Source organism: Piliocolobus tephrosceles, chromosome 6 (assembly GCF_002776525.5).
Source record: "Piliocolobus tephrosceles isolate RC106 chromosome 6, ASM277652v3, whole genome shotgun sequence".
Lineage (NCBI taxonomy): Eukaryota > Metazoa > Chordata > Mammalia > Primates > Cercopithecidae > Piliocolobus > Piliocolobus tephrosceles.
In genome coordinates this window covers 120,879,986-120,906,466 of record NC_045439.1, presented here as the reverse complement: position 1 = coordinate 120,906,466, position 26,481 = coordinate 120,879,986, and the positions used below count along the sequence as shown (strand labels likewise).

The window sequence follows — 26,481 nt, the reverse complement described above, 5'->3', positions numbered from 1 at the left end:
TTTTTTTTTTTTTTTTTTTTTTTTTTTTTTTTTGTATTTTTGGTAGAGTCAGGGTTTCACCGTGTTAGCCAGGATGGTCTTGATCTGCTGACCTCGTGATCTGCCTGCCTCGGCCTCCCAAAGTGCTGGGATTACAGGCGTGAACCACCGTCCCGGCCACATTTTCCTTTTTCAGTAGTTTAGTGTTTCTCATCTTTGCCTGGATAATCTCAATTCACTCCTCAAATTCTCTAAGAATCTTTACCTAAAAATGTTGCAAGTCCTCCTTCTCTGTACACTAGCGGGAGAAACTGTTCTACAGAAAAGGAGTAGCACATGAACAAGAAATCAGCACGACAAAGAGCATGTTGTGTGCCACAAATCAGAAAGAAAATTTGCTGAAAAAGGAGGTGTAAATATGGATGTACTCTGTTTCATACTCTTGTTAGTCTACGAGCTTCTCAAAGGTGGACAGTAAATTATGGGGTTTTGCCTGACATATAATAAGCGATTAATAAGTGTGTTGAAATAAGCTATATTCTATCCCAAGTAGAATGTAGGCTTTTTCAAAGAGCATGGTTTCCATGTCTTTTAGCACATGCTGTACTGACCACAGGTTCATTATTTCACAATTTCATTTTACAATTTCTCATTGTTTTGCTACCAAAAATTACAAACCATACTTCTAGAGATAAATCTGTAAATTGAATTTCCATAATGCAAAACTTATTGGAATAGTTCACAAGAAAGTTAATTGTGATGGGTCAATTCAAAATGTGTAGCTTGTTAAAGACAATCTTTGCCCTTAGTCTGACCAACTCAAAATTGTTAGTCAGACTAAATTAACTTTGTCTTGATCTATTTTGGGATGATTATGTGGAGATCTGGCAGAGATTGGGATATTCAATTTGATGCAATTAGAAAGAAATTTTTATTTATTCTTATTTTCATTTTATTATTTTTTTGAGACAGTGTCTCGCTCTGTCACTCAGGCTGGAGTGTAGTGGCATGATCATAGCTCACTGCAGCCTCAACCTCCTGGGCTCAAATGACCCTCTGGCCTCAGCCTCTGAAGTAGCTGGGACTACAAGCATGTTCCACCATGCCTGAATAAATTGTTCATTTTTAAACAATAGGAAAGCTGTTTATTCTGTTTGGCTGCAGTGAAATCCTTTAGTCACTTTGATACTCTGTTGTATTATGTAGGAAAATGGAGAATGTGCAACTATAACTATATGAACCGTATGACTCACTTAGGCTCCATTTAATTTGATACAGCCACCATGATTATCTACACTATGGGTTGGTAAACTACATCTAGTGAGATATTTTGGGCTACCACCTGTTTTTTCAAAGAGAGTTTTATGAACACTGCCAACCTCATTCTTTACATATTGTCTGTGGCTTCTTTCTTTTTTCCAACTTATTTTAAGCTCAGGGTTACATGTGCAGGATGTGCAGAGATTTGTTATATAGGTAAATGTGCCATGGTGGTTTACTGCACAGATCATCCTATCACGTAAGTATTAAGCCAAGCATACATTAGCTATTCTTCCTGATACTCTCCTTCCTCCCACCCATCACTTTCCAACAGGCCCCAGTGTGTGTTGTTCCCCATCATGTGTCCGCCTGTTTTCATCGTTCGGCTCCCGTTTATAAGCAAGAACACATGATATTTGGTTTTCTGTTCCTGCTGAGAACACTGGCTTCCAACTCCATCCATGTTCCTGCAAAGGACATGATCTTGTTCCTTTTTATGGCTGCAAAGTATTCCATCCATGTTATCTATGTACCACATTTTCTTTGTCCAGTCTATCATTTATAGACATTTAGGTTGATTCCGTGTCTTTGCTATCGCGCGTAGTGCTACAGTGAACATACATGTGCCTGTGTCTTTATAATAGAGTGATTTATATTCCTTTGGGTATATATCTAGTCATGGGGTTGCTGGGTCCAATGGTATTCCTGCCTCTAGGTCTTTGAGGAGTCGCTACACCGTTTTCCATAATGGTTGAACTGATTTACGCTTCTACAAACAGTATAAAATCATTTTTTCTTCTCTGCAACCTCACCAGCATCTTTTTTTTTTCTTTTTAATAAAAACCATTATGAACGGGTGTGAGATGGTATCTCATTGTACTTTCAATTTGCATTTATTTATTTTTTTGAGATGGAGTCTCGCTCTGTTACCGAGGCTAGAGTGCAGTGGTGTGATCTTGGCTCACTGCAGGCTCCACCTCCCGGATTCATGCCATTCTCCTACCTCAAACTCCCAAGTAGCTGGGACTAGAGGTGCCCACCATCATGCCTGGCTAATTTTTTTTTTGTATTTTTAATAGAGACAGGGTTTCACCATGTTAGCCAGGATGGTCTTGATCTCCTGACCTCGTGATCTGCCTGCCTCAGCCTCCCAAAGTGCTGGGATTGCAGGCGTGACCCACCGTGCCCGGCCTGCATTTTTCTAATGATCAGTGATGTTGAGCTTTTATTCATACTTTTGTTGGCCACATGTGTGTCTTCTTATGAGAAGTGTCTGTTCATGTCCTTTGCCCACGTTGTAATGGGGCTGTTTTTATTTTCTTGTATATTTGTTTACATTTCTTGTAGATGCTGAGTCTTAGATCTTTGTCAAATAAATAGTTTGAAAAAATTTTCTTTCATTCTGTAGGTTGCCTGTTCACTCTAATGATAGTTTCTTTTGCTGTATAGAAAATCTTTAGTTTATTTAGATCCCATTTGTTAATTTTTGCTTTTGCTGCAATTGCTTTTGCAATTATATTATTATACTTTAAGTTCTGGGATACATGTGCAGAACGTGCAAGTTTGTTACACAGGTAAACATGTGCCATGGTGGTTTGCAGCACCTATCAACCCATCATCTACATTAGGTATTTCTCCTAATGCTATCCCTCCCCTAGCCCCCATACCCCAACAGATCCCAGTGTGTGATGTTCCCCTCCCTGTGTCCATGTGTTCTCATTATTCAACTCCCACTTATGACTGAGAACATGCAGTCTTTGGTTTTCTGTTCCTGTGTTAGTTTGCTGAGAATTGTGGTTTCCAACTTCATCCATGTCCCTGCAAAGGACATGAACTCATCCTTTTTTATGGCTGCATAGTATTCCATGGTGTATATGTGCCACATTTTCTTTATCCAGTCTATCATTGATGGACATTTAGGTTGGTTCCGAGTCTTTGCTATTGTGAATAGTGTTGCAATAAACATATGTGTGCATGCATCTTTATAGTAGAATGATTTATAATCCTTTGGGTATATACCCAGTAATGGAATTGCTGGGTCAAATGGTATTTCTAGTTCTAGAGCCTTGATGAATCACCACACTGTTTTCCACAATGGGTTGAACTAGTTTACATTCCCACCAACAGTGTAAAAGTGTTCCTATTTCTCCACATCCTCTTCAGCACCTGTTGTTTCCTGACTTTTTAATGATCGCCATTCTAACTGGTGTGAGATGGTATCTCATTGTGGTTTTGGTTTCCATTTCTCTAGTGGCCAAATAGACATATACAGAATATTCATCCCAAATCAACAAAATATACATTCTTCTCAGCACCAGATTGTACCTACTCTAAAATCAATCACATGATTTTAAGTAAAACATTCCTCAGCAAATGCAAAAGAACAGATATCATAACAGTCTCTCAGACCACATTGCAATCAAATTAGAACCCAGGATTAGAACTCAGGATTAAGAAACTTACTCAAAACCACACAGCTACATGGAAATTGAACAACTTCCTCCTGAATGCCTACTGTGTAGATAATGAAATTAAGGCAGAAATAAATAAGTTCATCAAAACCAATGAGAACAAAGACACAACGTACCAGAATCTCTGGGACACAGCTAAAGCAGTGTTTAGAGGAAAATTTATAGCACTAAATGTCCACAGAAGAAAGCAGGAAAGATCTAAATTTGACACCCTAACATCACAATGAAAAGAACTAGAGAAGCAAGAGCAAACAAATTCAAAAGCTAGCAGAAGACAAGAAATAACTAAGATCAGGGCACAACAGAAGGAGATAGAGACACGGAAAACCCTTAAAAAAAAATCAGTGAATCCAGGAGCTGCTTTGTTGTTGTTGTTATTTTTTTTTTCTTGGTTTTTCATTTACCAGCCAGTTTTATTTACTCACAAAAAGAAATCCAAAGCCTGGTGTAGCAGCTCTGAGCTCAGACCTGCCCTGCCCTCTTTTGTGGGCCTGTACTTGGCATGTCCTTCATTCACCATAGCACTTTAATCCCCACAACAGCCCTGGGAAGTAGGAATTACCACCTTCCCCCGACTCACGTTACAGATGGGGAAGCCGAGGCACACATTAAACAGAGTGCACATCACATGGGGAGTTCAGGGTTAACCTGGAGTATGAACACATGTGACTCTTGGTTCTCACCATGGCCCAGTCAGTGGCCCACTTGGCCTCTTCCCCTGCCTTTGGTGGCCCCATCAGCAGCAGCATAAGAATCTAAAGAGAATTTTCGACCAATATCCCTGATGACCATTGAAGCAAAAATCCTCAATAAAATACTGGCAAACCAAATCTAGCAGCACATCAAAAACCTTATCCACCACGATCAAGTTGGCTTCATCCCTGGGATGCAAAGCTGGTCCAACATACACAAATCAATGAATGTAATCCAGCATTAAAACAGAACCAAAGACAAAAATCCACATGATTATCTCAATAGATACAGAAAAGGCCTTTGACAAAATTCAACAGCCCTTCATGCTAAACACTCTCAATAAATTAGGTATTATGGGATGTATCTCAAAATAATAAGAGCTATTTTTGGCAAAGCCACAGCCAATATCATACGGAATGGGCAAAAACTGGAAGCATTCCCTTTGAAAACTGGCACAAGACAGGAATGTCCTGTCTCACCACTCCTATTCTACATAGTGTTGGAAGTTCTGGCCAGGGCAATCAGGCAGGAGAAAGAAATAAAGGGTATTCAATTAGTAAAACAGGAAGTCAAATTGTCCCTGTTTACAGATGACATGATTGTATATTTAGAAAACCCCATCATCTCAGTCCAAAATCTCCTTCAGCTGATAAGCAACTTCAGCAAAGACTCAGGATACAAAATCAATGTGCAAAAATCACAAGCATTCTTATACACCAGTAACAGACAAACAGAGCGTTAAATCATGAGTGAACTCCCAGTTCACTCTTCAAAGAGAATAAAACTGCTTCAAAGAGAATAAAATACCTAGGAATCTAACTTACAAGTGACGTGAAGGACCTCTTCAAGGACAACTACACACCACTGCTCAATGAAATAAAAGAGAACACAAACAAATGGAAGAACATTCCATGCTCATGGACAGGAAGAATCGATGTTGTGAAAATGGCCTTACCGCCCAAGGTAATTTATAGATTTCATGCCATCCCCATCAAGCTACCAATGACTTTCTTCACAGAAATTGGAAAAAAACTACTTGAAAGTTCATATGGAACCAAAAAAGAGCCTGCATTGCCAAGACAATCCTAAGCCAAAAGAACAAAGTTGGAGGTATCATGCTACCTGACTTCAAACTATACTACAAGGTTACAGTAACCAAAACATCATGGTACTGGTACCAAAACAGAGATATAGACCAATGGAACAGAGCAAAGCCCTCAGAAATAATACCACACATCTACAACCATCTGATCTTTGACAAACCTGACAAAAACAAGAGATGGGGAAAGGATTCCCTATTTAATAAATGGTGCTGGGAAAACTAGCTAGCCATATATAGAAAGCTGAAACTGGATCTCTTCCTTACATCTTATACAAACATTAATTCAAGATGGATTAAAGACTTAAATGTTAGACCTAAAACCACAAAAGCCATAAGACAAAACCTAGGCAATCCCGTTCAGGACATAGGCATGGGCAAGGACTTCATGTCTAAAACAGCAAAAGCAACGGCAACAAAAGCCAAAATTGACAAATGGGATCCAATTAAACTAAAGAGCTTCTGCACAGCAAAAGAAACTACCATCAGAGTGAACAGGCAACCTACAGAATGGGAGAAAAATTTTGCAATCTATCCATCTGACAAGGGCTAATATCCAGAACCTACAAAGAACTCAAACAAATTTACAAGAAAAAAAAAAAAACCTTCGAAAAGTGGGCGAAGGATATGAACAGACACTTCTCAAAAGAAGACATTTATGCAGCTAACAGACATGTGAAAAAATGCTCATCATCACTGGCCATCAGAGAAATGCAAACCAAAACCACAACCATGAGATACCATCTCACACCAGTTAGAAAGGTGATCATTAAAAAGTCAGGAAACAACAGGTGCTGGAGAGGATGTGGAGAAATAGAAACACTTTTACACTGTTGGTGGGGCTGTAAACTAGTTCAACCACTGTGGAAGACAGTGTGGTGATTCCTCAAGGATCTAGAACTAGAAATACCATTTGACCCAGCAATCCCATTACTGAGTATATACCCAATGGATTATAAATCATGCTGCTATAAAGACACATGCACACGTATGTTTATTGCAGCACTATTCACAATAGCAAAGACTTGGAATCAACCCAAATGTCCATCATAATAGACTGGATAAAGAAAATGTGGCACATATACACCATGGAATACTATGCAGCGATAAAAAAGGATAAATTTGTGTCCTTTGTAGGGACATGGACGCAGCTGGAAACCATCATTTTCAGCAAACTATCACAAGAACAGAAAACCTAACACCGCATGTTTTCACTCGTAGGTGGGAATTGAACAACGAGAACACTTGGACACAGGAAGGGGAACATCACACACTGGGGCGTGTTGTGGGGAGGGGGTAGAGAGGCGGGATAGCATTAGGAGATATACCTAATGTAAATGACGAGTTAATAGGTGCAGCACACCAATGTGGCACATGTATACATATGTAACAAACCTGCACACTGTACACATGTACCCTAGAACTAAAAGAAAAAAGAAAGAAAGAAAAGAACACCAGTGGTGTAATAATTCTCAGTTTGAATAAGTACGTTGAATAAATGCACTTAAGTGAAAAAAAAAAAAAAAAAAGATTCTAACCCTTCATTTTGCTGACAGCCCCTGCAGATGACAATTTCCTTCCTATCATGTCTGCAGAGCTCCAAGTCTAGAGGCGATGCTGAGGCTGAAGCCAGCCACAGTGCCTCAGCTGTGCCTCTCTTCCAGAGTGGGTGGCTGCCCCAGCACGTCCCTGGCACATGGGCGTGTGTAACAGACTCCTGTCCCATGCCCCTAGCACATGAACATGGCCACATCTCCCCAACCACTGAGCCTGCAAAGCATGCATAGATGAGGAGTTGACTTTAATGGCATTCCTCCTGTCACACCCATCTATGTTAAGAGACCACCAAACAGGCTTTGTGTGAGCAATAAAGCTTTTTAATCACCTGGGTGGGCTGAGTCCTAAAAGAGAGTCAGCAAAGGGAGATGGGGTGGGACAATTTTACATGATTTGGGTAGATAGTGAAAAATTACAGTTAAAGGGGGTTGTTCTCTTGCAGGCAGTGGTGAGGGTCACAAGGTGCTCAGTTAACTCCGGGGACTTATTGTCCAGAAGAAGGAATGTCACAAGGTAATGTCATCAGTTAAGGCAGAAACCAGCCATTTTCACTTCTTTTGAGGTTCTTCAGTTGCCTCAGGCCATCTGGATATATATGTGCAGGCTTGGGCTCAGAGGCCTGACATTACTGTCTTCTTATATTAATAAGAAAAGCAAAACAAAATAGTGGTGAAGTGTTGGAGTGGCAAAAATTTTGGGGGGTGGTATGGAGTGATAATGGGTGATGTTTCTCAGGGCTGCTTTGAATGGGATTAGGGGTGGCTTGGGAACCTAGAGTGGGAGAGATTAAACTGAAGAAAGATTTTGGGGTAAAGGGTGATATTGTGGGGTTGTTAGAAGCAGCATTTGTGATATAGAATGATTTGTGATGGCCTGGATTCTGTTTTATTTGAATTGAGAAACTAAACAGAAAACACAAGGTCTGAATAAGAGAAGGAGAAAAACAGGTATTGAAGGACTAAGAATTGAGAGTACCTAGGACATCCAATTAGAGAGTGTCCAGGGGGTTCAGCATGATTATTTGTTTTGTTGCCGAGTTTTTGGACTCTATCCTTGAGTTTTTTTATGTTGTCATATAGCAGGCCAGATTGATTTAGGTAAAAACAACACTCTTCATTTAAAAATGTAGAGTCTTCCTTTTTCAGCAGTAAGTCAAGGACTATTCCTATCTTTTTGTATTAATAATAACAAAACAAAACAAAATAGTAGTGAAGTGTTGGTGTCATGAGGGGAACAGGAAGCTGTTGGCCCTATTTGCAAATTGATTTTGGGAGGTAAGAAAAACTAGTGTACACGTGCCTGTCCAATTGATAGATAGACACGTGTAGGTGGAGGAGTCACAGAGGAAGAAGAGACCTTTGTAAGGCAAAACTGGAAATGTAAAGTGAAAAGATGAGAGGGAGCACCAAAAGAGCTTGACTGAAGTAATGGGGGCTGTCTCTGAAGCCTTGTAGCAGTACAGCCCTGGTTAAGTTGCTGAGACTGATGGGTGTCAGGGTCAGTCCAAGTGAAAGCAAAGAGGCTGGGATGAACGGTGTAAAGGAATAGTAAAGAAAGCATATTTGAAATCCTGCACCCAGACTCTTAGGGATTTAGTGAAGGCAGCAACCCTTAGAGGTTGTAATGGGGATTGATCGGGCAATTGGGTAGAGGGGAGGTTCTATTTTTATGGTGTGTGAGAAAGCGCACAGTGTCTATGAGTAAACTTTCACTGCTATTCATGGGGTTGGGTATAAGCAAGTAAGAAGAGAGGTTAGGAGAAGAGTCTGAAGAACAAGGGCAAGGTAGCCAAGGATGGAGTGATACGAAGGGCAGATGTCTTGAAGGAAATGAGAGGTTCTAAGAGGTGGGCTAGTAAGGCTTGTAACCTACAAGGAAGAAGTTATGAAAGGATGATAGAATGGGATAAGCCTGTGAGGCTGGAAAGAATTTTTCTTGGTCCAAGAACCATTTGCCTTGTGTAGGAAGAGATTGATACATGGAAGTTTCAGTGGAAGAGTAGGTGGGAGTGATAGAGGAGAAAAGAAAATACTGGCTTCTTCTTTAACTGTCTTATTAGCATAATTTTTGCCTTGAGCAATGGGATCTGAGGTCCTTTGATGGCTTTGCAGTGAAAGACTCCAGTTTCCTTTGGAAGCAATGCAGCCTTGCAAAGAGCTTTTATTAAAGAGGCATTAATGATGGAGGACCCTTGCATAGTGAGAAAACCTCTTTCAGCCCATATAACAGCATGGTGGTGCAGGATATGGAAAGCATATTTAGAGTCAGTATAAATGTTGAGTTGGGAAAGGATTTAGGATCTATGGGGTCAGCTAGGTTTCCCTTTGTGAATTTATGTAATGGTTTTGTTAGGATGGCAAAACCAGTTGTCCAAAGGCAAAAGTACCCAACCATGCCTAGGAAGGAAAGGAGTTGTTGCTTTGTAGGAGGGGTTGGGGTTTGGGAGATTAGCGGGACATGATCAGCAGGGAGAGCACTTGTGTCTTTATGAAGAATTATGCTGAGAGAGGTAATGGATGAGGAAGAAATCTGGGCTTTGGAGGGGGATATGCGATATCTTTTTGAGAAAAATGTTGGAGGAGCAGGAGGTTGTCCTATTGGGAAGATTCATGGGGGGGCTACAAAGTAGAAGGTTGTTAAACTATTGAATAAGGTGAGAAGCAGGTGGATGGAAAGGAAGTAAATTATGAGAAAAGGCTTGACTGAAGTAATGGGGACTGTCCGCGAAGACTTGTGGCAGTACAGCCCAGGTTAAGTTGCTGAGACTGATGGGTGTCAGGGTCAGTCCAGGTGAAAGCAAAGAGAGGCTGGGAGGAAGGGTATAAAGGAATAGTAAAGAAAGCATCTTTGAAATCCAGAATAGAATAATGGGTTGTGGAGGGAGGTATTGAGGATAGGATAGTATATGGGTTTGGCACCAGGGGGTGGATAGGCAAGGTAATTTGCTTGATAAGGTGAAGATCCTGGACCAGCCTATAAGACTTGTCTGGTTTTTGGACAGATAGGATAAAAGAGTTGTAAGGAGAGTTTATAGGCTTTAATAGGCCATGTTGTAACGGGTAGGTGATAACAGGGTTTAACCTTTTTAAAGTCTGCTGTGCGATGGGATATTGGCATTGAGTGGAGTAAGGGTGATTAGGTTTTAATGGGATGATAAGGGGTGCATGATCGGTCACCAAGGAGGGAGTAGAGGTATCCCATACTTGTGGATTAAGGTAAGGAGATACAAGGGGAGGATACGAAGGAAGCTTTGAACTGGGGAAAAGGGTGGCAATGAAGTGTGGCTGTAGCCCAGCAATAGTCAGGGAAGCAGATAATTTAGTTAAAATGCCTTGACCTAATAAGGGAGCTGGGCAGGTGGGGATAACTGAAAAGGAGTGCATAAAAGAATGCTGTCCAAGTTGGCACCAAAGTTGGGGGGAGTTTTAAGAGGTTTAGAAGTCTGGCTGTCAATACCCACAATGGTTATGGAGGCAAGGGAAAAAGACCCTTGAAAAGAAAGTATTGTGGAGTGGGTAGCCTCCATATTGATTAAGAAGGGGACAGACTTACCCTCCACTGTAAGAGTTACCTGAAGCATCTGTGATGGTCCAGAGGCTTCTAAGGTGATCAGGCAGTGTCAGTCTTCAGCCACTAAGTGGGAAGGAGTCAGTCAGAGAGCCTTGGACCAGAGTTCCGGGGGCTCTGGGAGTGGCTGCCAGGTGAATTGGACAGTTTGATTTCCAGTGGGGTCTCGCACAAATAGGATGCAGCTTAGGAGGAATCCTGGGCTGCAGGCGTTCCTTGGCCCAGTGGCCAGATTTCCAGCACTCGAAGCAAAATTCTTTGGGAGGAGGTCCTGGACGAACATCTGGTCACTGCGGTTTAGGCATTTTGAAGTTCTGGTGTGCTGGAGATGTGGCTGGTGTTTCTTTCACAGCAGAGGCACGTAATTGCAACTCAGAAATATGTGGCCACTTGGCTGCCTCTTTTCTTTTATTATACACCTTGAAGGCGAAGTTAATTAAGTCCTGTTGTAGGGTTTGAGTGCCGGAATCTAATGTTTGGAGCTTTTTCTAATGTCGGGAGTGGATAGGGTAATAAAATGCATATTGAGAATAAGACGGCCTTCTGGTCTCTCTAGGTCTAGGGCGGTAAAGCATCTAAGAGTTGTTGCCAAATGGGCCATGAATTGGGTTGGATTTTTATATTTGATGAAAAGCAGCCTAAATGCTAACTGATTTGGGATAGGTCAGATAAAGAAAAAGGAGCATTAATCTTGACTATGCCTTCAGCTCCAGCCACCTCTGTAAGAGAAAATTGTTGGGCAAGTAGGGGGAGGGCTAGTCATGGAATGAAACTGTAAGCCAGACCGGGTGTGAGGAGGGGAGGTGATAGAAAGATTATAGGGTGGTGGAGTAGAGGCTGAGTAAGAATTGGGACCTGGCTCGGCTTGGTGAGGGGCAGCCTGGGGAGGAGGGGAGAGGGCAGATGGGTCCATAGAAAAGGAGGATTCAAAAGACTCAGAGCTTGGGGTGGAGACCAAAGGAACAGACAGGAGAGAAGAAAGATTTGGGATAAGTCGCACTGGGAGCAGAGACTAGGGAAGGACCGATGTGTAAAAGAATGGCTGGATGTCAGGCACCTCAGACCATTTGCCCATTTTTCAACAAAAATCATCCAGGTCTTGTAAGATGGAGAAATCAAAAGTGCCATTTTGTAGCCATTTGGAACCATTGTTGACTTTGCACTGGGGCCCAGAGGTATTGCAAAAGAAAATAAAGCATTTAGGTTTTAGGTCAGGTTTGAGTTGAAGAGGTTTTAAGTTCTTGAGAACACAGGCTAAGGGAGAAAAAGGGGGAATGGAGGGTGGAAGGTTGCCCATAGTGAAGGAGGTAAGTTTAAAGAGAAAAGTAGAGACACGGAGAAGGGGGTGGTGAGTAGCCCCGGGGTGTAATGTGGATGGGCAGTCAAAGCAGGCATTCCCACAATTGACTTGCCATCTAGGAAATGTGGGTGAATGTGTCCTCGTGGTGTTCAGACACCAATGGAATGGGGATTAATGATCAAGGCAGGCATCCCCGTGATGATCAAACACCAAGGGAAGACTGTCTTCCTGAGTCCGTGACCAGCACCGGAGTTTTGGGTCCACAGATAAAATGTGTCTCTTTTGTCTCTACTAGAGACAAAAAAGAACTTGAATTGGAAGGACAGGGAGATTGAAGGGTAGCTAGAGAGGCTGGAAAAGAGAGTGAAAAGACCACTTACCCGATTTGAAACTGGGGAGATGTTCCTTGGGCTGGTTGGTCTGAGCACCTGAGGTCATAGGTGGATCTCTTCATAGAGTGAGGGCAAGGACAGGTCTCCTGTAGGAGTTCCCCTGTCCTGGGTCTTCAGCATCAAATATCACGGGCGTCCGTATGAAGAGACCACCAAACAGGCTTTGTGTGTGCAATAAAGCTTTTTAATCATCTGGGTGCAGGCAGACTAAGTCTGAAAAGAGAGTCAGCAAAGGGAGATAGGGGTGGGGCAGTCTTATAGGGTTAGGGTAGGTAGTAGAAAATTACCGTTAAAGATGATTGTTCTCTTGCGGGCAGTGGCGGGGGTCACAAGGTGCTTGGTGGGGAGCTCCAGAGACTTATTGTCCAGGAGAAGGAATGTCACAAGGTAATGTCATGAGTTAAGGCAAGAACTAGCCATTTTCAACTTTTGTGGTTCCTCAGTAGCCCAGGTCATGTGGATGTATACGTGCAGGCTTGGTGGCTCCAATTTCAAAACTTCCCTTTTTGAACATCATCACCGATGTATTATTGATACATCCTTCTGGGTTCCTTCTGGGAAGATGAGGAGGTTCCTTCTAGGAAGATGAGCATAGGCTTTTACCTTGCACTTCTTCAGTCAGTCTCTTAGCCACCAGGTGGGGATCCTTCACTTCCAAGTGCTCAAACCTAATGTGTGGGTAAGTCTTCACCATGGCTCTCTGAATCAAACCTATGTGTCCCCCAAGAACTTGACCCACCGTGCATTATAGCCATCGCTGACCAAGATGATCACATCGATTGGCAAGGTATGAAGCAAGTATCCCACCACAGTCGTGCCCACCACTAGAAGGCTAATCCCTGTCAAGGCCAGCGCTATCCTGAGTGGCAGCAGGGAGCAGTACAAAATCAGTCCTCCTAACCGCCACAGGACCATAAGCTGAAGGGTGATGTACCTGAAGTTATAATGGTTTCTGCTCAGCAGGTTCCAGGACTCCAATTCCTCTGCTGAGGATCTCTTTGTCACTTCATCATCCATAATAGTCTCCATTCCTTTCCAGCAGAAGTAGAAAATATAGAGAGCTGGAACTGTGGAGTTTTGTCCAGAGCCTTACTACTGCCACTTTGATGAATCTCTTTGATATCTTCTTCTAGTGAAGTGGGATCCTTTGTGTTATTTCTGTTGGTGTAGGGCTTCTAAAGCTGGTGCTTCTTCTCCTTGGCTCCTTGCCAGGAGTTGGTTTTTTGAAGAGATTAACAAAATAGATAGACCACTAGCCAGAATAATAAAGAAGAAAAGAGAGAAGAATCAAATAGATACAATAAAAAATGATAAAGGGGAGATCACCACTGATCCCACAGAAATACAAACTACCATCAGAGAATACTATAAACACCTCTATGCAAATAAGCTAGAAAGTCTAGAAGAAATGGATAAATTCTTGAACACATACACCCTCCCAAGACTAGACCAGGAAGAAATTGAATCCTTGAATAGACCGATAACAAGTTCTGAAATTGAAGCAGTAATTAATAGCCTAGCAACCAAAACAAGCCCATGACCAGACAGATTCACAGTCGAATTCTACCAGAGGTACAAAGAGGAGCTAGTACCATTCCTTCTGAAACTATTCCAAGCAATAGAAAAAGAGGGAATCCTCCATAACTCATTTTATGAGGCCAGCATCATCCTGATACCAAAACCTGGCAAAGACACAACAAAAAAAGGAAAATTTTAGGCCAATATCCCTGATGAACATAAATGTGAAAATCCTCAGTAAAATACTGGCAAGCGAATCCAGGACTACATCAAAAAGCTTATCCACCATGATCAAGTTGGCTTCATCCCTGGGATGCAAGACTGGTTCAACATATGCAAATCAATAAATGTAATCCATTACATAAATTGAATCAATGACAAAAACCACATGGTTATCTCAATAGATGCAGAAAAGGCCTTCGACAAAATTCAACACCCCTTCATGCGAAAAACTCTCAATAAACTAGGTATTGATGCAAAGTATCTCAAAATAAGAGCTATTTATGACAAACCTATAGCCAATATCATACTAAATGGGCAAAATCTTGAAGCATTCCCTTTTAAAACCAGTACAAGACAAGAATACCCTCTCTCACCACTCATATTTAACATAGTATTGGAAGTTCTGACCAGGACAATCAGCAAAAGAAAGAAATAAAGCATATTCAAATAGGAAGAGAGGAAGTCAAATTGTCTCTATTTGTAGATGACATGATTGTATGTTTAAAAAGCCACATCATCTCAGCCCCAAATCTCCTTAAGCTGCTAACAACTTCAGCAAAGTCACAGGATACAAAATCAATGTGCAAAAATCACAAGCATTCCTAAACACCAATAACAGACATATAGAGAGCCAAACCATAAGTTAACTCCCATTTACAATTGCTACAAAGAGAATAAAATACCTAGGAATACAACTTACAAGGGATGTGAAAGACCTCTTCAAGGAGAACTACAAACCACTGCTCAAGGAAATAAGAGCGAACACAAACAAATGGAAAAATATTCCATGCTCATGGCTAGGAAGAATCAATATTGTGAAAATGGCCATACTGTCCAAAGTAATTGATAGATTCAATGCTATCCCCATCAAGCTACCATTGACTTTCTTCACAGAATTAAAAAAAAAAAAAAAAACTACTTTAAATTTCATATGGAACCAAGAAAGAGTCCATATAGCCAACACAATCCTAAGCAGAAATAACAAAGCTGGAAGCATCATGCTACCTGGCTTCAAACTATACTACAAGGCTACAGTAACCAAAACAGCATGATACTGGTACCAAAACAGATATAGAGACCAATGGAACAGAACAGAGGCCTTAGAAATAACACCACACATCTACAACCATCTGGTCTTTGACAAACCTGATGAAAACAAAAAATGAACAAGGATTCCCTATTTTAAAAATGGTGTTGGGAAAACTGGCTAGCCATATGCAGAAAACTGAAACTGGACCCCTTCCTTACACCTTATACAAAAATTAATTAAACATGGATTAAAGACTTAAATGTAAGACCTAAAACCATAAAAACCCTGTACAAAAACCTAGGCAATACCATTCAAGACATACGTATGGGCAAAGACTTTATGACTAAAACACCAAAAGCAATGGCAACAAAAGTCAAAATTGACAAATGGGATCTAATTGAACTAAAGAGCTTCTGCACAGCAAAAGAAACTATCATCTGAGTGAACAGGCAACCTACAGAATAGGAGAAAATTTTTGCAATCTATCCATCTGACAAAGGGCTAATATCCAGAATCTACAAGGAACTTAACCAAATTCACAAGAAAAAAACAACCTCATCAAAAAGTGAGTGAAGGATATGAAGAGACACTTCTCAAAAGAAGGCATTTATGTGTCCAACAAACATATGAAAAAAAGCCTTGATTCTCTTCTAGGGTTTTTATAGTTTTGGGTTTTAAATTTAAATCTTTAATCCATCTTGAGTTGTACATGGCATAAGGAAGGGGTCCAGTTTCAGTTTTGTGCATCTGCCTGGCCAGCTTTCACAGCACCATTTATTAAATAAAGAATCCTTTCTGCATAGCTTGGTTTTATCAGGTTTGTGAAAGATTAGATGATTGTGGGTGTGTGGTCTTATTTCTGGGTTCTCTATTTTTTTCCATTGGTCTATGTGTCTGTTTTCATGCCAGTACCATGCTGTTTTGGTTATTATTGCCTTGTGGTATAGTTTGAAACCAGGTAGCTTGATGCCTCCAGCTTTGTTCTTTTTGCTTAGGATTGTCTTGGCTATTTGGGCTTGTTTTTGGTTCCATATGAATTTTAAAACACCTTTTTTCCCTAATTCTTGAAGAATGCCAATGGTAATTTAATGGGAATAGCATCAAATCTATAAATTGTTTTGGGCAGTATGGCCATTTTCATGATGTTGATTCTTCTATGATGTGGGACTTCCTGAGCATGGAATATTTTCCATTTGTTCATGTCCTTTCTGATTTCCTTGAGCAGTGATTTGTAGTTCTCTTTGAAGAGGTCCTTCACTTGCCCTGTTAGCTGTATTCCTAGGTATTTTATTATTTGTGTGGAAATTGTAAATGGAACATCATTCACAAGGCACAAGAAACAGGCTTTCTTTTTGCCTGTTGTTGGTGTATATGAGTGCTATAGATTTTGTATCTTGAGACTTTGCTGAAGTTGCTTATCAGCTTAGGAAAGTTTTGGACTGAAAGGATGGGGTTTTCTAGATGTAGCATCATGTCATCTGCCAATAAATACAGTTTGACTTCTTCTCTTTTTATTTAAATACCATTTGTTTCTTTTTCTTGCCTGACTGCCCTGGCCAGAACTTCCAATACTATGTTGAAAAGGAGTGGTGAAAGAGGGCATCCTGTCTCGTGCCAGTTTTCAAGGGCTATGTTTCCAGCTTTTGCCTTTTCTGTATAATATTGGCTGTGGGTTTGTCATATATGGCTCTTATTAGTTTGAAGAATGTTCCTTCAATACCTAGCTTATTTAGAGTTTTTAACATGAAGGGATGTTGAATTTTATCGAAGGCCTTTTCTGCATCTATTCAGATAATCATGTGGTTTTTATCTTTAGTCCAATTTAAGTTATGAATCACATTTATTTATTTGCAAATGTTGAACCAACCTTAGGGATGAAGCCCACTTGATCATAGTGGTTAAGCTTTTTGATGTCTGGTGGATTCAGTTTGCCAGTATTTTATTGTGGATGTTCGCATCGATGTTCATCAGGGTATTGGCCTGAGGTTTTCTTTTTTTCTTGTATCTTTGCCAGGGTTTGGCCAGGATGATGCTGGTTTCATTGAATGAGTTAGGAAGGTGCCTCCTTTTTAATTTTTTGGAATAGTTTCAGTAGAAATGGTACCAACGTTTTATACCTCTGGTAGAATTTAGCTGTGAATCTGTCTGGTCCTGGAGTTTTTTTGTTCGGTAGGCTATTTATTAGTGAATGGCCGCTTTCAATAGCAGAGTCGAGTAGTTGCAACAGAGATGCAAAGACAATATGGCTCACAAAGTCTAAAATATTTATTTTCTGGCCTCTGATCACATTCTATTTTATTCATGTATAGTGATCAAATACAAAGAATAGGTGTCAAATATTTGCTTGAAGTTTTATAAGGTTTTCCTCTGGTCCACAATGGAAACTAAATATAATAAAGCAAAATAAAATTAATTTTAAAAGCAAAATGTTTGATTTGTATAATATTAAATAAGACAAAATTTTGGGATGGTTTTATTTTTATTTCTATCTGGACACTCGTGCACCAACAACTCTGGGATGCCATGTTACTTGATGTGAACTTTGAAGATTCAATAACAATGTTCCTTATCATTAATAATGAACATAGTCTCTCCTCTTATGCATGGGAGCCATTACTTTACAATATTTTTGATTCCTCTTGTATTCTCAGTTGCTTTAACCTTAAATGCATGGATGATCTCATAGGTAAACCAACAAAACTGAGAGATCCTTTTGCATGTTGGATTGTAAATTAGATATAGAACATATCAATTGTGCCTCTTATCCAAATTAAAATAAGCATGAAGAATACAGAGGAAACAATTAAAAATTGAATGCTGAGAAAATACTTGATATTTATACCCCCAATCAATGACATCATTCAACTAAAATTATAAATCCACAGTCACACAACAAATGTCTGCTATGAGTTATCTCCTTTGGCAGAAGCATTATAGAGCTATTTAAGAACTTCACTCAGATGCATAATTTTTGTATCTTTGAAAAAGTGTGGTATTTATTTTCATTGTATTATGACAGCCTACCCATATGATTATGCATTACGATTATTCTCCTTTCTGGAGACTTCTCACACTTTACAAAATTAATGTGGTGTATCCTTCATCACCATTTTCTGAAAATGGAGTATTTTCTATCAATGGACCTAGCCAAACAAATAGCCTTATATTCTTTGACATTTTTTAAATCATGGCAGAATTGAGTGCTTTATTTTTTTCTTTTGATTTAAATAAACAAAACAGAAAAAAAAGAAAAAGAAAACAAACAAACAAAAAAAAAAAAACCACCTGTCAACAAAGTAATTAGGATGTCAAAAATAAAAGCTTTATTCATAATCATTACAGAAATGCTGAGGGGTGTTTAATTTAGAAGTCAGATATTTTGAAATGAAAAATCTTAGTGTTTTGTGGAAATTCATACTTGCCTTGTGATTTTCCATTTATCTCCTCCCCTCTTGTATTTGAGTCATAGAAGAACTATATGAGCTATCAGGCATTTCTTTCCGAGGCTTCTTTTTTTTTTTTTTTTTTTTTTAATTGATTTGCTCTTCTTTTGGGTAAATAGGTCTAGAAATGAAAGGATCTAAGAAAAGAAACATTAGATTCAAGAAAAATACTGTTAAAAACTGAGTTAATATTTGAAATGTATTGCAAGTACAATTTGGAATTGGTCTTAATCCTCCAGTTGTTGCCTCCTGTTCAGCCCTGCCTGGGCAGGCTGGCCTTCATTTGTTTAGAGACTGGCATGATGGATGAGCTGGTACTAGGTCAATGTATTTAAGTAAAACCTGGGAGTTCCTGGGTTAGCGGAACACAATTCATGTAAAGCCTTGGGAACATCCAGCAGCTGTATTGCTATTTGCCTTATCAAGGGGACTGATTGACCCAAATGACATCCAATTTTTATTTTTGAAAGAGGAAAAGAAATAATTTGAGGGCATTCTCCCAAACTTTGAACTTGATTCTCATTCAAACAGAAAACTTTGAATTTCTTTCTAGAAAATAGCAAGAGAAACACATGGAGAATTTATGGTGAGGAGTACTCTAGGCTCCAAACTCGTTATAGACTTTCCCATCTGGCCAGAAATAACAAATAGAATTACCTACATTTCACAGGCAAGAAAATAGAAGTAAGAACAGAATAAATGATTTGGGCAAATTGGAAAGGAAGGAAATTGAGCTTCAGTTTTCTGGCATTCTTTATTCTGCCCTAGAATAGTAAACTTTCAATTGTTTGAAGATGTTGTTTTGTTTTTGTTTACACAGTCCAGATGCTACAGAATACATAAATTTTACAACATCCTCACATGAACATCTAGTCAATGGTTAAAAACCTGTAGTGGGGTAACCCATTTAATTTTGGTATGCTTTTGACTATAAGAGGATTCCTCTTCAGATTAACTATAATTTCCCTCTTTTATCTTCCATTCACTTGTTGTAATAGTTCTATTCTTTGGAGTCAGGTGGAACAAATTTAACATCTGTGTTATGTCCAAGCCCATTCAAATATTTGAAGACAGTAATCATATTGTCTTTGGATTAAAATGTCTTATGTCCTTTGATATTTCTTCAATAAGTGTGATTTTAAGACCCATCCTTACTCTGATCTATCTTCTAGGTTTAGTTTTTTTCTTTTAACTAAAATCCGTTAAAGAAAATGCAAAACCTAAAACAAAAATGCAAAAATTTAGCTATTATTTGATCATGAAAGAGTTAACACAAATTCCTTCATTCTAGATTGTGTACTTCTGTGAATTTAGCCTAGGCTCACTTTTTTTGAAGCATCACATTACTTAAACTCAGCTTATTGTAAATTAAAATCCTTAAGACCTTATATATAATGTTGCTATTTGATATATTACCTCATCTTTTCAGGTAAGATTGATTTTCCTGTCTGAAATGCATATACACGTAACTCTGTTAAATTTAATCTTATTAAACCCAATGTTTTGATTCAGTCTAACAGACATTTTGGAAGCTATTTTGTTTTTATATTTTAGAGACAAGGTCACACTACGTTGCTCAGGCTGGAGTGCAGTGGCCATGCAGATGTGCAGCCATAGAGCACTGTAGCCTTGAACTCCTGGGCTCAAGGGATCTTCCTGCTATGGTTTGGATATTTGGCCCCTCTAAATATCATGCTGAAATTTGGTCTCCAGTGTTAAAGGTGGGGCTGAATGGGGAATGTTTGGGTCATAGGGGTAGATCCCACATAGATAGATTAATGCCCTCCCTGGGGAAGGGGAAGTGACTGGATCTATTAGTTCCCACTAGATTTCCCTTGAGAATTGGTTGTTGAAAAGAGCCTAACCCTCTTCCTTTCTCTCTTGCCATGTGATCTGTATATACCAGCTCTCCTTCTCTCTCTGTGACAAGTGGAAGCAGCCTTAGGCTCTCACCAGAATGAAATGCTGGTTTCATGCTTCTTGTACAGTCAGCAGAACCATGAGTCAAATAAACCTCTTTTCTTTTTAAATCATCCAACCTCAGGTACTCCTTTATAGCAACACAAACAGGCTAAAAATGCTCCCATCTTAGCCTTCTGGGTAGTTTGGACCACAGGCCTGTGCCATCCCACCCAGCTAAATTTTGCAGTTTGATTACAATATCGAGCATGCACTTTATCCATTTTGAGCCTTGTGTTATCTGTGAATGTGGTGACCATGCCCTCTATGTCACCATCCAAGACTTTGGAAATCATTTTGCATGGTAGACGACTAAGGGCAAATGCTCTCCTTCTTAATCTGTATCCATTGCTTGGTACCATTTTAGTCTGGATATTTAAAAATTGTAATTCTCCATCTAAAATGCCTTATTTCCAAGTCCAAATCCCTTAATCTTTTGTTAAGGCCATTGTTAGTGACCTCATTAAATCCCTTGCTAAAATCCAGGCATATCATGCTTATGTTTGCAATGCTTTCTGCATCCTAAGGTTATTCAATCTAATAATTGTTTTTAAGAAAGAAATTAGATGCATCAGCCATAACTTGTTGATAATGAACCTAAATTGAGTCTGGTAGTCCTAACCCTAGTGAAACTTTATGGAGAGTGAAATGTAGTAAAGACTTAGTGAAATGCATTAGTCATGGCTCAAATATGACCTGAAGCTTTGAGCTTTCATGGATTATTCAACCAACTACTAAAATATTTTATTTTATATGCTTTGAATCAGGAGAAAATTAAGCTAATAATACAAGTATTTTAAAATAATTTCAGTGAGGAGCTCAAAAATTTTCTGGGTATTGAAATGCTATATTCCAATTATCTAGAAATATAATATCAACATCTGGATCAGAATTTCTTTATACTGCAGAGCCACACATCTATTAAGAAAGAACAGACTGATTAAATCTAGGAAATCTCTCTCACCAACAAGAAATTTACAGAATAATTTTTTGAAAAGAATAAGAGGAAACATATGAATTAGCCAGAAAAGGAATGCTATTGTGTCTGGAGTTGGTTCCTTCTGGCAGGTTCATGGTCTTGCTGACTTCAGGAATGGAGCCACAGACCTTCACAGTGAGTGTTAACAGCTCTTAAAAATGGCACGGACCCAAAGAGTGAGGAGCAGCAAGATTTATTGTGGAGAGTGAAAGAACAAAGCTTCCACAGCATGGAAGGGGACCCAACCAGCTTGCGCTGCTGGCTGGGGAGGCCAGCTTTTAGTCCCTTGTTTGTCCCTGCCCAAGTCCTGCTGATTGGTCCATTTTACAGGGTGCTGATTGGTCCATTTTACAATCTCTAGCTAGCCACAGAGTGCCAATTGGTGCATTTTTACAGAGTGCTGATTGGTGCATTTTACAAACCTCTAGCTAGCCACAGAGCACAGATAGGTGCGTTTTATAATCCTAGCTACAGAGTGCTGATTGGTGCATTTTACAATGCTCTTGTAAGGCAGAAAAGTTCTCCAAGTCCACGCCCGACCCAGAAGTCCAGCTGGCTTCATCTCTTACTATTTTTTTTTTTTTTTTGAGACGGAGTCTCGCTCTGTCGCCCAGGCTGGAGTGCAGTGGCCAGATCTCAGCACACTGCAAGCTCTGCCTCCTGGGTTGACACCATTCTCCTGCCTCAGCCTCCCGAGTAGCTGGGACTACAGGCGCCCGCCACCTCGCCCGACTAGTTTTTTGTATTTTTTTAGTAGAGACGGGGTTTCACCGTGTTAGCCAGGATGGTCTCGATCTCCTGACCTCGTGATCCGCCCGTCTTGGCCTCCCAAAGTGCTGGGGTTACAGGCTTGAGCCACCGTCCCCGGCCCCATCTCTCACTATTATCAGCCTTTACATTTCCAAAGGTATGGGGAGATTATTGTCTTTATTTATTTAGTTTTTATTTGCTTATTTTCCTCTGACTCAGCAGATGATTGCTCTGTTCTAGCAAACATGTGCGTCTTGAACTATCAACGAAAAACAAAGAGCATATGAATTTTGGAAGAATTCTTAGATGTCATAAAGTTCAATTTTCATCTAGGTGGCATCTTTCTCTATGATATTCCTGACAGATGGCCAGTGAGTCTTTACCCAAATGCCTGATTGATATAGTTTGGATGTGTGTCCCCACCCACATCTCATATTGAAATGTAATCCCCAATGTTGGAGGCAGGGTCTGGTGGAAGGTTACTGGATCATGGGGGCAGATTTCTCATGAGTGGTTTAGCACCATCCCCCTTGGTACTGTCCTTGCGATGGTAAGTTCTCTTGAGATCTAATTATTTAAAAGTGTGTAGCACCTCCTTCTAACTCTTTTATTCCTGCTCTGGTCATGTAATGTGTCTGCTCCTTCTGCCATGATTGAATGTTTTCTGAGGCCTCCCCAGAAGTTGAGCAGATGCCAGCATCATGCTTCCTGTGCAGACTGCAGAACTCTGAGCCAATTAAATCTCTTTTACTTATAAATTACCCCATCTCAGGTATTTATTTATTGCAATGTAAGAATAGACTGATACATTCATGTAACAGGGAACTCATTATCAATGAAGAAACTACTCTAAACATTAAAAAGTTTAAAAGTTTTAAGTATTAAAAAGGTTTTAAAAATAATATTTAGAAAGTATACCTTCCTGTGGCTTTCAGCTTTTACTCTTGGTCTTGTCTTTTGTGTGAAAATAGAATAAGTATAGTCTTTCCTCTACCTGGCAACTCTTCAGATTTTAAAGGTGACTATCTCATTTAAAAAATTGTTTGATATTCCGATATGAACTGTAGATCTCTTCCTTCTGCCTAGGCCAAGGAAAAGGGAGAAGCGGTGGTATGAAACTCCCATGGGAAGGCATAGTCATAAGATGGTTGAATTAGAAATCAAAGGACTTGCAATCTACTCTAAGTTCTTCATTTAAATACGATTTGAGAGACTCTCATATCTATGCCTCAGCTTCACCATCTGTAAAATGAGACTCATGTTATTTTTCCTAAATATAGAATAATGCTATTGAGATGTAATGAGAGAATAAATGTTAAAGATCTCTACAAAGATCACATATTTTGTAAATATAAACACTTAAGACTTTAGAGGAAAAAAATAAGCAACAGAAGAAGCTATAGCTGCACCTCTGGTCAGTCATCAGCATTCTCTGTCTCCACTTATTTTGCTTTCTCAATGCCTGGTACAAGGGATTTGTTTCCTCTGAATCCCTCTTTCCTAACTACGACTCCTCCCTTATTATTTTCGTCGATGAGTCTCTTTCACTCAGTTTTTCTTTGACTCTTGGCCCAGATCCTGAAAGTCCTTCTTTTAATTGCTCTGCTCTTCATCCCCTTATCCCTAATCAACTGTCACATTTTTATCAGGAAAATAATTTTTAAAATTTCAAATCCTAACTACTATTCTGTCTAGTTCTATTCTGCTTCATTATGATTTCAGTGTTCACAAATACATTAAATCCCTAATTAAAATGAAATAAAATACAAGCTTCTTTTGGGTTTGCCATGTATCACCTTATTCTTTCTTCTCTTCAAACCGCTTACTCCTGCTTTATAATCCTTGCTCCAAATCCTCCTTTTATATTACAAAAAAAAAAAAAAGAAAAAAATCAAATACCTAGGCCTCCTCCTGCTGAGACCTTATTTCTAGTTTTTTAACCTCTGTAACTCCTCAATACCTAGTTCCATTTCCAATTTAAATCAGTCTTTCTATAAGAATAATTCTGCACTCATCTTTTAATCTGCATACTATGAATACAACCAAAGGGGTTTAAAAAATAAAAACCAAAATGCTTTTAGGATTGGTGGAGAGAAGTGACTGTATGTTGGGGACTCTGAATCTTTTTGTTTAAGAAGTGCCAACTCTGGGCACCTGGGTGTAACATTTGGGATGACCCCAAGTTATCCAGGTCTTACTTACTATAGTCACTTCAAAGGAAGAAATAAAGGCCAAGGCAAAAAGGAAAAAAGTGTGTGTCCTAGCAGACAATATGTTTTTCCTCCCATAATATCATTACTTGTGATGGTAATCACATTGCTCCGAAAAGAAAACAGATTTCCATTTTATTTTATGGTCCTAATGAATAGATCTCCATTTATGCTGCCACAAAGTCGTTTCAGGGTATGGGCTTTTCTTTTTCAGAGTAGTTAGAATAATGGATGATCTTTTCTGCAATTACTCGGGTGTAATTAAATCTGTGGATTTTGCTGACTACTCTAACAGTTGAGCACTGAAGCTTATTCCTGGAGGTTTATTATATCAATTGAATGGCAACTCTCCTGCCTACTTATGCCCCTATAGATGGGTTTATGAATTTATGGTTCATAGTACCCTTTTCAGAACATACTGTGTATAGCTGAGATGAATTAGGAAGGAAAGAGGAAGCGTATTTCTACAGAGATGTACTCTAGTTGTACTTTTCTTATGTCTGGGTAAGGCAGAGACCTGAAGAGGTTTTATGTAAGATGAATCTGCTTAGATAGGCTGAAAACAGGTGTCCCTCTAAGGGGAAATAGAACATCTGGCTGACCAAAAGCTACATGATGTAGAAACTTTGTCCTATTCATTTTTGTATAACTGATACCTAGCGTGGAGATTGGCATTTAGAAGGTTCTCAGTAAGCAATGATTGACCTGAGTGTGGGCTGGGATAAATCACACTGAAACAGAATCTTGATCCTTAAGAAATCTAGAGCTAAGGTCAACAAGAATATTTCCCTTCTGACTTTGTCCTGGTGTCTATTTTAACAACCAGATGATCAGCACATTGATGAACACTATGCAAATATTAATTTGCATAAATTTATTGTTCAATTTCTATTTTCCTAGCATCATAGGATTAGAAGATTTCTTGACCCTCTCTATTTGGGTATGAGTGTTCCTACATGATATAGATGAAGTTTTCTATTGCAGCCTTGAAAAGTTTCCTTGTACTGGTACCCTCAGTAGCAGAAAATATTTTTAATAGTTGCACAATTATTCCAAATATCTAACTAAAATCTTTTAATATGCATCAATGCCACTCTTTCTTGTTTCTTCTTCCCTCAGTAGAAAAGCTTTCTCTTCATATAGAATACCTGCAAATATTTTTTGCTAGAAATTAGACTATTGTCTAAAAGCATTGTCACTTCTCTCCCCAGCTTCTTGGAGATCTACAACAATCCAAAGGCAGAAGGGAAGATAATTAGAATTTGAGAATAGGAAAGAGGAAGAGAGAAGCAATAATGACTTTCAGAGGACTTTCTCTCCCTTAGAACAAAATGAAAAAGAACACCTAAAATACTCAGCATGTGGTACTTTTATCTCTGCTTTCTTACTTTGGACCCTGTGATTCTTATTAAGAATAGTGATTGTCCTATATGTCCAACTTCCTCTATTTATGAGGTAACAGAATATTAATTTCTTCCTCAAGTCCCATTACTGGCATTTCTTTCTTCTTGACGAAAGCTGAATTCTGTACCAACGGTGAGTCTTCTCATTTTGTAAAATATTTATGGCCATACTCCACAGTCATATAGGATAGTGGTCCTATAAGATTATAATACTATATTTTTACTATACCTTTTCTATGTTTAGTTTTGTTTAGATACACAAATACTTACCATTTATTACTGTTGCCTACGGTATTCAGGACAGTAGCATGTCATGCAGGTTTGTAGCCTGGGAGCAATAGGCTACACTATATAGCCTGGGTGAATTGTAGGCTATACCGTCTAGGTTTGTGTAAATGTACTCTTTGATGTTGCCTCAATGATGACATCACTTAACAGTGCATTTATCAGAAGTGGCCCCATCAATACACATGACTGTATTTGGTCTTCTTCCTAATTTCCTGATATTTGACTACTAAAACCTTAAAATCTCCTAAGTTATAAGAGTATCTTTTTTATGGTAATTATATGACTGGTGGCTGGTGACCCCTAGATAGCTTCAGGATGAGGGCTGGTCACCAGAAAGACCAAGGGGCAATTAGAGAGAGTT

General features: G+C 39.3%; 1 pseudogene; it reads right to left on the bottom strand.

The window, feature by feature from the left end:
- LOC111552892 overlaps nt 1-25,979 on the bottom strand; it is a 57,493-nt pseudogene extending 31,514 nt beyond the window's left edge.
- Between the last annotated feature and the right edge of the window lie 502 nt (nt 25,980-26,481).